This window comes from Corvus cornix, chromosome 3, assembly GCF_000738735.6.
Source record: "Corvus cornix cornix isolate S_Up_H32 chromosome 3, ASM73873v5, whole genome shotgun sequence".
Classification (NCBI taxonomy): domain Eukaryota; kingdom Metazoa; phylum Chordata; class Aves; order Passeriformes; family Corvidae; genus Corvus; species Corvus cornix.
In genome coordinates this window covers 51,202,675-51,216,699 of record NC_047056.1, presented here as the reverse complement: position 1 = coordinate 51,216,699, position 14,025 = coordinate 51,202,675, and positions in this window count along the sequence as shown.

Below are 14,025 nucleotides of genomic sequence, written 5' to 3'. Positions count from 1 at the left end.
AGCTGGGCTCCTATATAATGTGCAAGAAGAGAGGAGTGTATCACTCCTTAGGTTGAACGCAGAGAGCAGAGCCACCCCCTAATAGCAGTGTGCTTGACTCAAGCCAGAACAGCCTCCCTTTTCTATCTTTTAACGTGCTCCTTATTTAGCTTTATGTCACCTTTGGTATGTATTCTTCTTTCTAATCCCAAATATCACAATTTTTTATTCCTGTGTACTCTAAGAAAGATCCATGTCATGCACCTTTCTCTAGACATCCCAATGTGGTGTTCCACAGCTCCCAAGTAGCATTTCCTGTGTAGATCTCTTCTCCATACACATCATCTTTTGTCTGTACACATGGACCATCCTAATCAACTGATTCTGCCAAATACTAATTTCTTTTTTGTATCTTTTCAACAGCATCTTCTCTGTTGCTGCAATAGAAAGTATTTCTTTATTCTTCTCAAGGCTCTTCCTTGCCATCCTTGGCTCTGAGTGCTGCACCCAAGGTTCCCCTCAAGTTTGGAAGGAGTTTTCCTAAACACCCAGAAAGTCTGCTCTCATACCAGCTCATCTTAAAAATTTTTTCATCCTACAAATAGATTTTGAGGAACTAGTTTGCTGGTATGCTGAAATTATAATTCTCAGCATTATAGCATCATTCCTTTCTTGTCTTCTTTTACTTCATCTTTCTGAATACGCCTGTTGCCCTTGTTTTTATTTACATTGTGCACTGCCTGACAGGCAGCTTCTCTGGTGTACATCAATACATATAACATAAAATGTTGTTGGCAACTTTTCCACCCCGTTTCTGAGACCGATTCAAATGTAGGACAAATCATATTTCTCTTTGCTTTTGCCTGCTTCCACAATCAGATGTTAATGTATTGCATCTTCAGATTCTGACTAAGATAATGTAAAATTAAAGCATCCTTCCCTCACAGTTTATCCATTTTTAAGGTTCAACAGTTTGTCTGATTTCCTTCAGTACTATTGAGCAATGCAAACGTTATCACATAATTTCTTACAGACAGTACTTAGGCTGAGAGTTTTGATGTCCTGAAGATAAACATTTGAGTGCTTTCCCAGCTTGGTGTGGGACCTCCTTCCTCTGGCATTTGTTCAATATGTGTTGGAAAGATGCTTTCAGTTTCTCTGCTTATTGAAGCTGGAGCAATCCTAACAGATCTCAGTTCAAACCTCTGGAGTTTTATCATTACCATGATACATATTCACATTTAAAGTGTTGATTTGTGCTTCCTCTATAAAGTGTTAAAATTTCTGGTTTTTTCTTGGTGATAACATTTGTAGTGGGCTATACCTTTTAAATAGTTTCTAACAGGTGAGAAAAAAATTAGGCCCTATGATGTTAGGAAGATGGACACTGGAGAAGACAGAGGATCAATTTCTTCAAATATTATTCCCAACATTTTTAATAGTCCTTCTAACATTTTCACATTACTTGAAAATTGATGTTAGATATTTATATTTCATACGAGTGCTCAGAAAGCTTTGAGAATAAACACATGATGCTGTGCAGAAGGGGATTGATAATGAAATAGGGTTAACAGACAGGAAATGCTTTGGCTGCAGATGAAACTGGATTGCTGGTCTTTGTTTGTCTAAAAGAATGACTGAACAACATAAATTTGATTGTGACTCCCTACATCTCCTAATGAACAGGTATAAAGATCATAAATAATGAAAATAACAATTAATTGCATCTGGGAGTTTAAGCAGACAGTGGACATGAGCAAATTGAAACTAGACAGTTACTTCAAACTGAGGCCAAAATATTAGCAGAGCAATATGAAGACCTCTTTACTGTTTACACTAATGCTTTCTTTTGAGCAAACAGATGTTCTAGAATTGTAAATCCAATACATTTCATGAATGCTAACATCCTCTGGAAAATAACAAGTTTGCTAGAGTTGGATTACAAGGAATTTTACTTCTTTAAAAAGGAATTTTGTAGCTAGCAGATTTACTAAATCCAAAAGTTTCCTATAGTGACATATTCCTACATTTTTTCGAAATTAAACCAAACATTATTAACATAAAAAAGGCAGTGCCTGAGTATTTAAAATGACCTTTTTTAATAATTCTTTTTAAAAATATGCACATCTGAACTAGAATTATAATGGCTTCAACACTATGGATTAACATCTTACAAGAGACCACAATTATATCAAAGCAACCATTTCACTCTGGTAAGGACAAATTAGATATTTTTGAATGTGCAAGTTGAGCGAACAATCTGTCATTCATATCTTCATGCTTTTCAATGGCAGGTTTTTACCCTCTGGCACTTGTGGTTTCGATGTATCACCCGCCAGGAAAGGACATTGTTCTGGAAGGTTTAGAAAAAAGCATTAAAGTGTAACCACAAAAAAAAAAAAACTCAAGTAGCATTAAGGATCTGATTGAAACCCACACAGGCAATGAAATCTAAGTGTAAGTCAATTATGATTGACATGTGTCCCTTAACGTATGCTAGATACTACTTGCTGCACATGCAGGAAGTTATTAAAACCATTTAACAACACAGTTTGCATGATGACAGCCAGATCAAGAAGCACTGTCAATTAAAACGAGATAGATAAATGCAAAAATTAGGGAAGCTAATTCAGTACAGGGATGTAATTAAAAGTCCAAGTGATTATGTAAACCTTTGTGGTTCACTTGTCGGACTGTCAATAACAAGCTGAAGGGACTCTGCAACGAACCATAACTTTCCCCTGTCTGCCCACAGCAGGTCCTGCAAACTCAAACACAGACCTGTGCAGAGAGGTGATTTTCTGTATAGAAATGGCAGTCACTGTTAACCCTGATAAATTTACTGGGATCTGTAGGTGGTTAAAACTTTTTTCTGTGAGAGTCTGGCTTCTGAAAATTTTGTTTGTGGATATTAGCATTTGGTCATCGTGAAAACTGATATTTAGTATAAAGATGTTCGTGTTGCTTTAAAGATGGAAACAGATGAAGAGAACCCTGAAATTTGGAGCCTGTGTTTTAGAAAACGCTTCAATAACAAGATGAGAGTTTCTTCAAAGAGATCCAGGAGAGAGAGAGAAAAAAAACACAGGGAGGAAAAGAGGGAGGAAATTGAAAGCAATATGTTTCTGGTACTTTTCTTGTTTTTCAGGAGGTACAGCTCATTAAAACACACTCAGAATGCTGCTGCTAGGAAAGCAGATTTTGAGTGAATGTTGGTGAGGTCTGCAAATCAGTTGAATTCTGCAACACAAGCACGTTCACCACCTCCCGCAGTCAGAGGGACTGTGATTTAGCAAACACTTTTTGTTGTGAGACCCAGAATTGTTCACACAGAGAGACCAAAGCTCCTCTGATAGCTCCTGTCTAAAAGCCATCCAGCCACATTCACATAGCACCAGGCTCCACCAAGTGCAATAATCTAACATTTCTGGCAGGGTGGAGCCTCAGTGGGATTAGGACAGCCCTATTTCTATCTGCCCATATAGAGATAACAACCAAAACATGAAATACAGATTCTTTTCCATATTTTGATACATAAAACTATTGTAACTTCGATAAAAGACTGTCCCCTCTCAACATCACTGTCTTCTCCGTCCCTTTTTTCCTTGATTTTTACTACTTAAATTGCAATTTTTTCAGTACATTTTCTATTATGGCACCTAAAACAGTAATGGACAGGTTCCTTTCTGCATTTAGGCTCAATAGGAAGAGAACTATGACTTGTGGTATAAATGGCAAGAACATGCTCTAACCCTTTCCTGGCACATTCCATCTAACAGTATGGAACATCTTGCCATGACTTAACATTCAGCCTCATACAGGCATTGTCTCCACACTGGAGTAGGACAGAGAACAGTTACAAAACTTCCCCAAGGTCATTGTGAAGTCTCTGTCAAAACAAGAATAGAACACACATGATTGCCAGTTTCTACTTTAGCTATATAATGATTATTTCCCTGACACACAATATCTCTTTATGCATATGTCCTTAGTAATAAAAAATAGGGAAAAGAAATACATCAGATAGATGTGATGCAGTCTGTAAGCAGAACTCTCTAAACAATATGTCTTTCAAATTTTTCCATGAGGCATCAACATCTCTTTAAGGACTTTATCATCATTACTGACACATAATCATTCCTTGCAGGTGGAAAACATTGTGCTGAGAGATAATTGGGATAGTTATTGGATATGATTCCTCACTGGTTTTAAGGCAGTATGAAGGCATGATTGCATTCTGCTCAAAGAAAAGAATGAATATTCTCTGCATTTATGTCAGATTGAGTGATTTATGGGTATTGTAAGTACTGCATTAGATTATAAGGTCTAACATTATCTGATAGGATGCAATGCAAACTTAAAATATGGATGCTTTCCCCTATGAGAGAGGAAAACCTGTTTTGGCTGTTGGAGTCACATTTGCTATTGGTTTATTTGGGTGGGGTAATTTGATCTGAACTTATGTGGAGGAAACTGTCATCTCACAGTGCCACACTCATTGTAAAGGGAACAAATATTTTGAAAACCCTTCCCAAATAAGTGGGCATATTAATGAAAAAATTCTGGAGTCTGTAAATGAGCACTTTGCTGACACATTTGTGAGCAATATACCAGTCTTAGGAGTCCTGTTTGTCATGGGCAGCTTGGGGCTGGCTAAGAAAATGGCTAAAAATACTCTGGTTCCTCAGATAAGGCCTTGGGCTTGAGAGTATGTGGGAGAAAAAGGGGGCAATTGGAGGGAGACACCTCTTTATCCTACAAGAACTTTTAGGGAGAAATCCCTGCCCAGGTACTTGCAGAAGCGGGAAATCCCCTACCCAGAACAAGAAAAATAATCGCTTTACATAGCTAAGAAACATCTAAGGAAGCATTAAATTTGTTAATTCTTTGATCTTTGGTATAATATTCATACATGCTATGTGTGGAGGTTCAGGTGTTTCTTTTATTCCAATTGTGTCTCACCTGAAGAAGATTAAACAGGTAAAAATAGGTGCACTATGTGAACAGCAGGTGTGTGATACCCAGAAAATGAGGATACATACACTTCTGTAACAAAGCTAATGTTTTGTCTTTAATTCAAAATTGGTCTGACCCAAAGACCACTGGAACCAATGCAAGCTTCTGCATTAACTTCAGAGGGCGTTGGATCAAGGCCAGTATCATTCCTGTTGTTAGGGCTCATTGTTTAATTTTAGTAAAAGAAAACTGTTTAATTTCCTTTTTTACAATAAAAAAATTACAGAACCAAATGTCAGTTGTCTCTATTTTTTTTATGAAAAGCTTCTTCACTGGATACTTTGTCAGTAGAATGGTTAAGTCGTGGCATATTTTTAAGATCTTGTTCAACGAAAAGGGATGTCAGAAATTAACAGCCCCAAAATTTACATCTCATGCTGTGGAAGCTTCCCAGGATGCGGGGAGGAGAAAAAGTAAAGAAATTAGATATAATTTTATTGCCTAGGAAGAACTTTGGCTATTGTTCTGTGCTGCTTTCATGGGATATAGTGTCACTATATGCAATTCTACAGGCATTTCCAGTCATTGTTTCATATACGGAATTCCCATTGAAGTCAATGGCATGCAGCTCATGGCAGGATACGGCTGGAAGGGCGGTGAATTTTATCCGAATGTAACAAGTCAGATGACTGCAAAGTCATCATTAAGCCAGGTGATGACACCACTGGAACTGAATTTGCCCTGAAAAAAGTAAGAAAAACATGAAGATATAAGACATCAAGTCCAGATTCCCCTTGCTGTTACTCCACAGCCAGAGAAACACAGGTGAAGTGTTTGTAACCTTCTCACTCTTCCAGTCATCTCCAAAAGCTGAAGAGGAGAAAGCAAGCTCTTCCACTATACAGGCAAAACTTCTTTGATGCCAAAATTCCAGTTCCATCTTTTCCCTAGACCACACCAAAGCTTGCTGCCAAGACATCATGCCATATCTGCTCTATTTCACAGATATCTGACAAAGAAAACCACATGGACCTTTAAAAGATGTAACAGTCACAGAGTTTTTTATTTGTTTTGGGGGTTTTTGGATTTTTTGTTACAGTCAGCACTTTATTGCTGGATCATTATTACCTCCAATAGTCTGGTTTAATGGTAGCAGTTACCATCTCAGCGTAATTCTCAAGTGATCTGCCACCTGCCCCAATGAAATTAAAGTGCTGTCCACCTATATATTTTCAGTTCTTAATTCATGTAAGTCCTTAACCATGAGATGCAGGGCAGCTATCAAGAAATAAGACCAGAAGAAACATCCTGTTATTGGGGAGAAAACCTCAGCCAGCTGCACCTCGGACACAGGCTGTTGGGAATACTGCAGGGTATCCCTAACACTGCTCTTGGCCATGAATTTGACTGCCTTCCTAAGTGGCCCCCAAAACCAACCATGTCTAGGCATGTTGCATTTAAGACACCAGTGTCGTCGATACGATTTCTCCAAACATTCAGTCTTATGGCTACTTTCAATTTTTCATTATTATATTGTGCCTCAGGCAATTCTTAAAAAGAAATTCTGATGGAAATGTTTTTGTCAGTTTTATGAGGAATGGAAGAACAAAGGATATAGTCTCACTGTAAAAATAAAAAAAGGTGGTAACACAGCTCGTGCAAAAATGTCTGATTCTGAGATGTGAAATTTAGCATGGGTCTCTTGTGCTTACTTTCAGGGGCAAAAATAGATTGAGTGATAATAAACAAGAGAAAAATCATTCTTGTGCATGCTTGGCAGACAAGTAGCCTGAGGAAGAGTGTTTATGGTATCACCCATGATAGGAGAGAATGCTTTTTAATCTCTGAAAAGTGGATACCATGTCATATTGGTTCTTGGCAAATCTGGATTTTGTACCCCTTTCTGCCACTGGCCTCATGAGAGACACCGAGAAAATGACTTTTCTCTACTTTGTCTCTGCTTCCTAGCTTTAAAATCAGGAACACATATGCTTAGCATTTTCTCTTCTTTTTTATGATCTCTCAGACCCTTCAATTAAGGATTCAAAAAAGATCTAGATAGTATTGATATTAATATTATGAATAGCTTAAACTAACATGAGAATAAACCAGAAATTATGACTCTGCAAAAATTTTTAACACAAATTATCCAGTGTTCAGTCTGGCACAAAATTGTTTTGTATGAGAGGACAGAGAAACAACAAGGTAATAAGGCTACTTTTCTTAAAGCACCAATTGATTTAGGCTACTTCATACTTATGAAGTCCAGTTTGTATGTCTTTTATGTTTTCTCTAGTGAGATTACACAACTCCACTCTGGGAAACACAGAGGGTTGGAAACACCAAAAATATCAAACACAACATTTGAAGTCAAGTTTTTCAAATAGTAGGTGGATTCATTTTACATATATTAAAAAAAAAAATACTTAGTTGATATTTTAGAGATAAAATGCTGCTCCATTTTAGGACTACACCTGCATAAGTGTGTGCGTGTATATGTGGGCACATATGTGCATCCACATACTTTAATTAATGTTTGGTTCTGCAAAGCATTTAGAAGAAATAAAAAAAGAATAAAATCTAGTCTCTTTAACTGACAATATCTCATTAAGCTGAAGGATTCATTTTATTCCAAGTGCATGGCAAAAGACAAGTCAAAAAGTTTACTCAGAGCCAAGAGCAACAGGGGAGTTGCCTTTTTCAAGAAGCATGGCTGTACAAAACTTGCAAAGTTTATGGAATCTCTCAGGTTTGTATTGCTTTACGAGATTTGACAGAGGAGTATTGTTTCCAGAAGTGTAAGTTCTTAATGTGTTTCCCAGAATTCTGAAAATATTGTATGTAGGCAGTAGTGGTCTAAGGGTCACCTGCATCCTGCTGGAATAAACTTACCTATATACGGATAGAAGTGGGTAATGATACATAAAGATATACTCTCTCTTTTTTTCAATAGATTCTTAAGAATTACACAAAGCTGTTGAGATACCAAGGATGTTTTTAGCACAGGAGAAGTATACTTTAAAATCTTTTAAGTGCTGAGCAAAACTTTCTGCTTTGTTGTTTATTAGTATTTAGCAGACAGCACAACAGCCTTCTTCCCCTGCCTCTTCATTTCACTGAATGGCTCACAGGTAGCATTCAAAGGAGGTCTGAATTTCTAATACAAACTAACTTGATCCAGAAGTCTCTTCTCAAGTAAATTATCCTGATCATTAGTACAGCTTCATATGGTATTTCCATGGATGTAAAGCACACACGACAAATATTTTAAACCGCTGCTCTCCTCTACCAGCCATGTGCAATCAATTGATTGCTTTTTCTTTTTTTTATAATTAGTTCTTTTTTTTTTTTATAATCTGTGAGCTGTAAAGCACTTATCATGGCTGCCACCCAGACTTTTCAATAACATTAAAACAAAGCAAAACAAAAGAGTCCTCAAATATTGACTCAGTAATCTATCTCCCTCCCTCAAGGAAAGCTTGCCTGCCATAAAATTCCAATCAGTTGCACACACACAATTATGAAAATATGGGCCTCAAAACTTCATTCAAAAGCCTGATTACACTAAATATAGATCAACACGTAATTTCTCCTTCCTTTCTATTTTTAAATCATGTTTTTGACAAACGTTGAAATTATAATGAATGGTTTAGATTGTTTTTCTTTCTTTTTTGCATCAGAGGGTTTGTGGAGGGTTTCATGGATTTAATAGCTATATATTCTTTATTGCTCCTCTAAAATACTAATAAAAGTGATGAAAAGGCATGAAAAATCATCACTGATTGCATAGGAATTCACTTAAAATACGATCTTTCCTTTGCTCAGTTATCATCTGTGGTGGTGTTTCCTTACAGAAATGGTAAAGGGCTAAAAGTTCTTAATAAAAAACACATGCTTTTCTTTACCCCACCACCACACTTGAATGTATTCCCCTGAGGAAAACTACACCAGTCTAACCACTGCAAGGCAGCCTTATGGTAAATCAGATCCTCTTTTAAAAATGCATTCCCAGAAGATTCAGTTTAATACACTGTTTCTGAGAATACCTCTGTGAGATTGTCTTTTCCCTTTGATAGTCTTGCTCTTTGTATTTCAAAGCAATCTCAGCTGGTGAAAGGCAGGAAGAGAAAACACCATTTTGAGACAATTAAGCACTGAAGACCAGAATTAATGAGAATTTTTTTTTTTTAAGGAGCATGTATATGTTGCATTCAATACCTTTGTTTCTATCTCTGGACGTGTAAAATTCTTCACACTTAACAGAACGGAAATTGGATGATTTGCCTTGAAGTGTGTAAGAGGAGGTGTTAGCAGTGTTACAGCCCAAACCTTAAAATGTGACTACACTGAGAAGCTCTTATCACACTTATGGCCGGGTCTCAAATATAATGGACCTTCTAGTTAAAAAGTGAAAAATGGGTTGTTAAGGGGGTTTTTTATTTATGTTTTGAAAGTTGATGTTAATTTGAGAAAATATCCCCCCACATAAAATGGAAATTACTGTGGACTCAGCAGCAGGACTTGTCCTGAAAGAAAAAAAATTTTAGCCAGATCTTCCCATTTGAAAATGGTGTGTTGGGGTCTGCCAGTGATAATCGATTCCACGTAAAACAGCTTCACGTCCTTGTTCAGGAGTGGTGACATAGCCTTGCACATTAAGGGGGGCAGAGGGGGAGAAAAGGATCTTAATTCAAAGACAGAAAGAGAGCCTAGAACAAGCATTTGACCTTGCTCTGAAGGGAAAAAATAGTAAGAGCTAAATGAAATTTAAAACAAAAAAAAATTGTGATTGGAGAAATAAGAGTATCAGATCAGCTGAGTTTCTGGCAAAGCTGCTTCCCAGAATGGTTAGAGAAACAAAATACCTTACAATACAGTCTCCCATTGTCCACCATGCAAGTAGCTTCAAAAGCACATCAGGAAGGGACTTCTTCATGAAGGTGGTAGGTACAAGGAGGATTACGAGGTTAGGAAGAGTATCCTTTTCTTTGTAATTTCTCTCTCAGACTGTGAGAGGTTAAAATGGTTAAGCAGTTTTCCTTCACTCTGCATTATGGCTCATTCCTACAAGCAATAAAATGAAGGAATTACTTGTAAGGGCAGAAATGTCATTATTTTTGCACTCATCCTGACCCCAGCATCTAAAAATACAAAATGCTGGAATTTGTGGAGCAGGTGACATTTTCAAAAAAGGGCCCAGGGAAGTCTAATAGTGTAAAGGCTAAATGTACTTAGGAGGTGGAGGAACAGAAATAGAGAGAGATATCTCTGCTTCTGACCTAGGCCTAAAAAGATTGGCCACATAATTCATTTCAATGACTCCTTGTCTGTGCAGTTTACCTCTGGGTTTAGACAGAAACATTTCTCTTTAGCATAATGGATCACAGTGTCAAGTTGCCTACCTTCTGCCTCAGAATGGGGTTAATTTTAGCCTGATCCTCATGTTGAACACACAAGGAATATATATGGCTCATCAACCTTTGCCAAAAGCATAAGATACATTTCTGAAACTCAAAGGCTATCTGCTGTTTGAAAAGATTTGGCCGCCTTGTATTAATTGAACTGAGCTTCCTTTAGGTCTCCAGCAGCCCTACAGAAGCTACACAAGAAGGTATATAAAATTTCTAAACACTATATCACTGTTCTGCAATCCCCTTTTTTTTTCTTCTTTTTTTCTTCCTAACAGCCTCACTATACACCCAGCCAAAATCAAATACTTAATTCTGCTTCCACAGGGATACTGCATTATTTCTAGTGTATTAGCTAGTATTTATCCTGCAGGCTCTCATCTCTGAGCATGCTACAGCCTGGAGAATCATGCATTTGAGCAGGTGTTAAAGAATTAATGGAACGGTAAGAAAAAGATCTTTTTACTCTTCTTGACTTGAAGACAGACATGGCTAAATACTGAACTACACAAGTAAAATTTCAAGGAGTCTATGAGAAGTCCAGTAAGGATGGCCATGTAGTTTGAGAAAAATTAAGATATTTTTCTGCATTTCCCTTAGTTTATTTTGTTATAATCAACAAATACCTGCTAATACTGTCTGCCCTCCACTCTGATTTCCAACTCTCATGTGTAGTCAGGCCACCTACAAAGCTGTAAGCAAAGTATTCAAAGGGCAGAATAGTGTAATCTTAGTAAGGGTATTTAAGCACTTCCAATCTCAGAGGACCTAGACTTTATTTTTTTTAACATTACTTTTTCAGAGCATGTTTGTCCAAAGGCTAAAATCCCCGCTATGCTGCAGGTCATAACAAAAAACTCATGGGTTTCACCACAGTCAGGCTTTCACTTAAGGACCCTGTAGCACACTTTGCTGCTGCAAACCAGAACTGAGTCCAAAGAGCAACCTGGTGTCATTTCTTAAGAGGCATTTCTTTACTTGCTAGAGCAGCCGCCTGTTTTGCAGCCGGAAAGGCACTTGCAGTTCCCTGTGAACATGATCCTATATTTCACATGGGCTGTTCTGCTTCCCCAAAGCATCATGATTCATCAGGAAAGCCAGGAAAGCTCCAGTCACACATCACTTTGCCGCTTACTTCTACATTTACCTTACCCTCCTTACACCACTGTTTCTTCGCTGTGCCCATCTTCCCAGCCAAGAAACCAGGCAGACCAATGCTGGGGTGCTGCACCTTTGGCAACACGCTTATCTAGCAGCATCTTTCTTGCCTTTCTTACTTCAGAGAATATCAAACCCCATCTCTTCTCTAGACCCACAGGGACAACCCTTTAGTCAAAGAATGGCCATTGCTCGCTGTCAGAGCCAGCTCCCACCAGGGGCAACGCCAGCTTTTTGCCACCTAGCCCCTCCGTGCCAGCTGCAGTGGGAGACACTGGTACCGCATTGATAATTTTTTCCAGAAGCAAAAGTCAACCCCTCTGAGATGCAGAGAGCCTCCTGCTATAAATTGGCATAGTTCCATTAAATTTATGCTGAGTTACACCATTTGCAACCCTAAGTCTATCCTCTTGTGTATATGAATTATGAAACAGATTTTAGTTACAGTATCCCACGTTGCTCCTCAAGTAATAAACCATACAGTATTCTCAGTCTACTTAGATGCACGTTTAGTAATACCTTATATTGTTTTTTATTGTTTCACTAGTTTCATTAACTTAATGGTCAATGTCTTTACGCTCATTGAAAAACCTCAGGTTAAAAATGCTTGTTAACAGAACAACAGAACTACAAAAGAAAATCATAGTATTTGATTAGAATAGAGGCAAAAATAGAGAGGTTCTTGTTCATTCTTTAGTTATAGTTTTTAACCAGAGCACATAATCAAGCTCCAGATTTTGGATGCATGTGAAATGTGAACCCAAATCGAAATGAAAAGTAACCTCCAGTACAATGGGATGAAACAAAAACCATAGCTCCAAACACTCCTAAAATTTGGGGGTTTCTAAATCTGGATTTGAAATTTATGGCTTGTGCCTACTCAAATAAACTTCTACTTAAAACCATATTTCAATAAACTTCTATTTTGTGGTTTGAGCCTATTTAAGTAAGCCTTTAAAATTGCATTCTATTTATAGGCCCCAAATTTATTTACAGTATCATTTTTTATGACTTCAGGATTAGCTATATCTTTAAGTAAATAAGAACCTTTGTTCAGAAGATTTTTCTCCCTTCTTCGTCCATGACCATAATCTATGGGATGCAGCAGAAATGGTTGCATCATGTGTTTATTATTATTATAAATCACTTATTGGCAGTGCTTCATAATAAGAACACACAAGAAAGATGAGTGTGAGAGGGTGAGAAGATTTTAATTCCGCTTATTCCCATCATTTCTTTCTTTTCTTCTTGTATTTGACTATTGCTAAAATTTATGAACTTTTTACACAGTGTAAAAAACACCACCCAAAATGAAATTATCACAATTATTTTTGTAAATATGCTTTCTGTCAGACCATTCTATTTAGGTGCCATTCTTTATTATCCACTGCCTTCAATGTCTACCTTTTCTATTTTCTTCTTTCCTCATCTCTCTCCTTTCATTTTACCCAAATCTCTGCCAGTCTTTTTCCTTATGTTAGTATCCCTTTCCTCCTGATTGGGACCAAAAAAAGATGGTGAGCTCAGGTGATCCTCAGAGATCAAAAGTGTATGTGACTGTGCTAGAGTCACCTTGCAGTATTAGGGCTTTTATAGCTTCCTTCTTATCTCCCCATTAGCACTTGAACTATACCTCTTTTTCATAAGGCTCCAGGCTCTCTCTCAGGAGAGATGAGCAAAGAAATAGATGACAGTTGCCACTTCTAGGTTTTCCAAAAGTTGGCAATCAAAGTGAGAAGTCATGAATCTACAGTACTGCTGCAATATCATTTTCTGTAGACCTAAGACATAAATTGTCATATGATTCCTTTAGGCTCCCTTACCTCATATGCTATGTTTTTGTTTTAACAAAGAAAAAGGTCCATCCTTTTTTCCATTTCAGCTGAGGAGACATGACAAAAGGAAGAGTTTTCATGAACTAATTACAGTCCTTTGGAAATTACCTTTTGTGCTAGGAAAATATTTTTTTTCCTACTGATGAGAAAGTAAGCAGTATGAATAAAATGTACTATTTAAAGAAAGAGTACAGTTACATAACATTTCCACAAAATTCAGACAATTTTTTAGCCCCACTTTGCAAGAAGAAGTATGGTACTTCTGGAGAATTATACACACAATAATATATAAAAAGATTTCTATACAGAAAAAAATAATGGCTTTTTTTCCTTTGGAAGAGAGTATTGCCTTATGTCAGTGCACATTCACCATTCAACAAAGCCATCATATTTTGCCATATTCTAGCAGCAGAACCTGCCTGTATACACTGTTGTGTCCCGAGCTTGAAAATAAAGGAGAAGATTGTGCACATGCTTAATGACAGACTCCAACCCCTCAGGGTGCAGGCTCACAGGCATCATAACCTGACATAGGGCCCCACTATCACCAAAACAGAGTTCTAGTTCAGAAGGCAGCTACCTACACTGGAAAACCATGATCATTATTCCATTTTTTGCTGCTGATGTGGTCTAGAAGGACCATGTGAGTAGTCCTCCCTGCTCAGAACAGCATTTACCAGCACCACTGC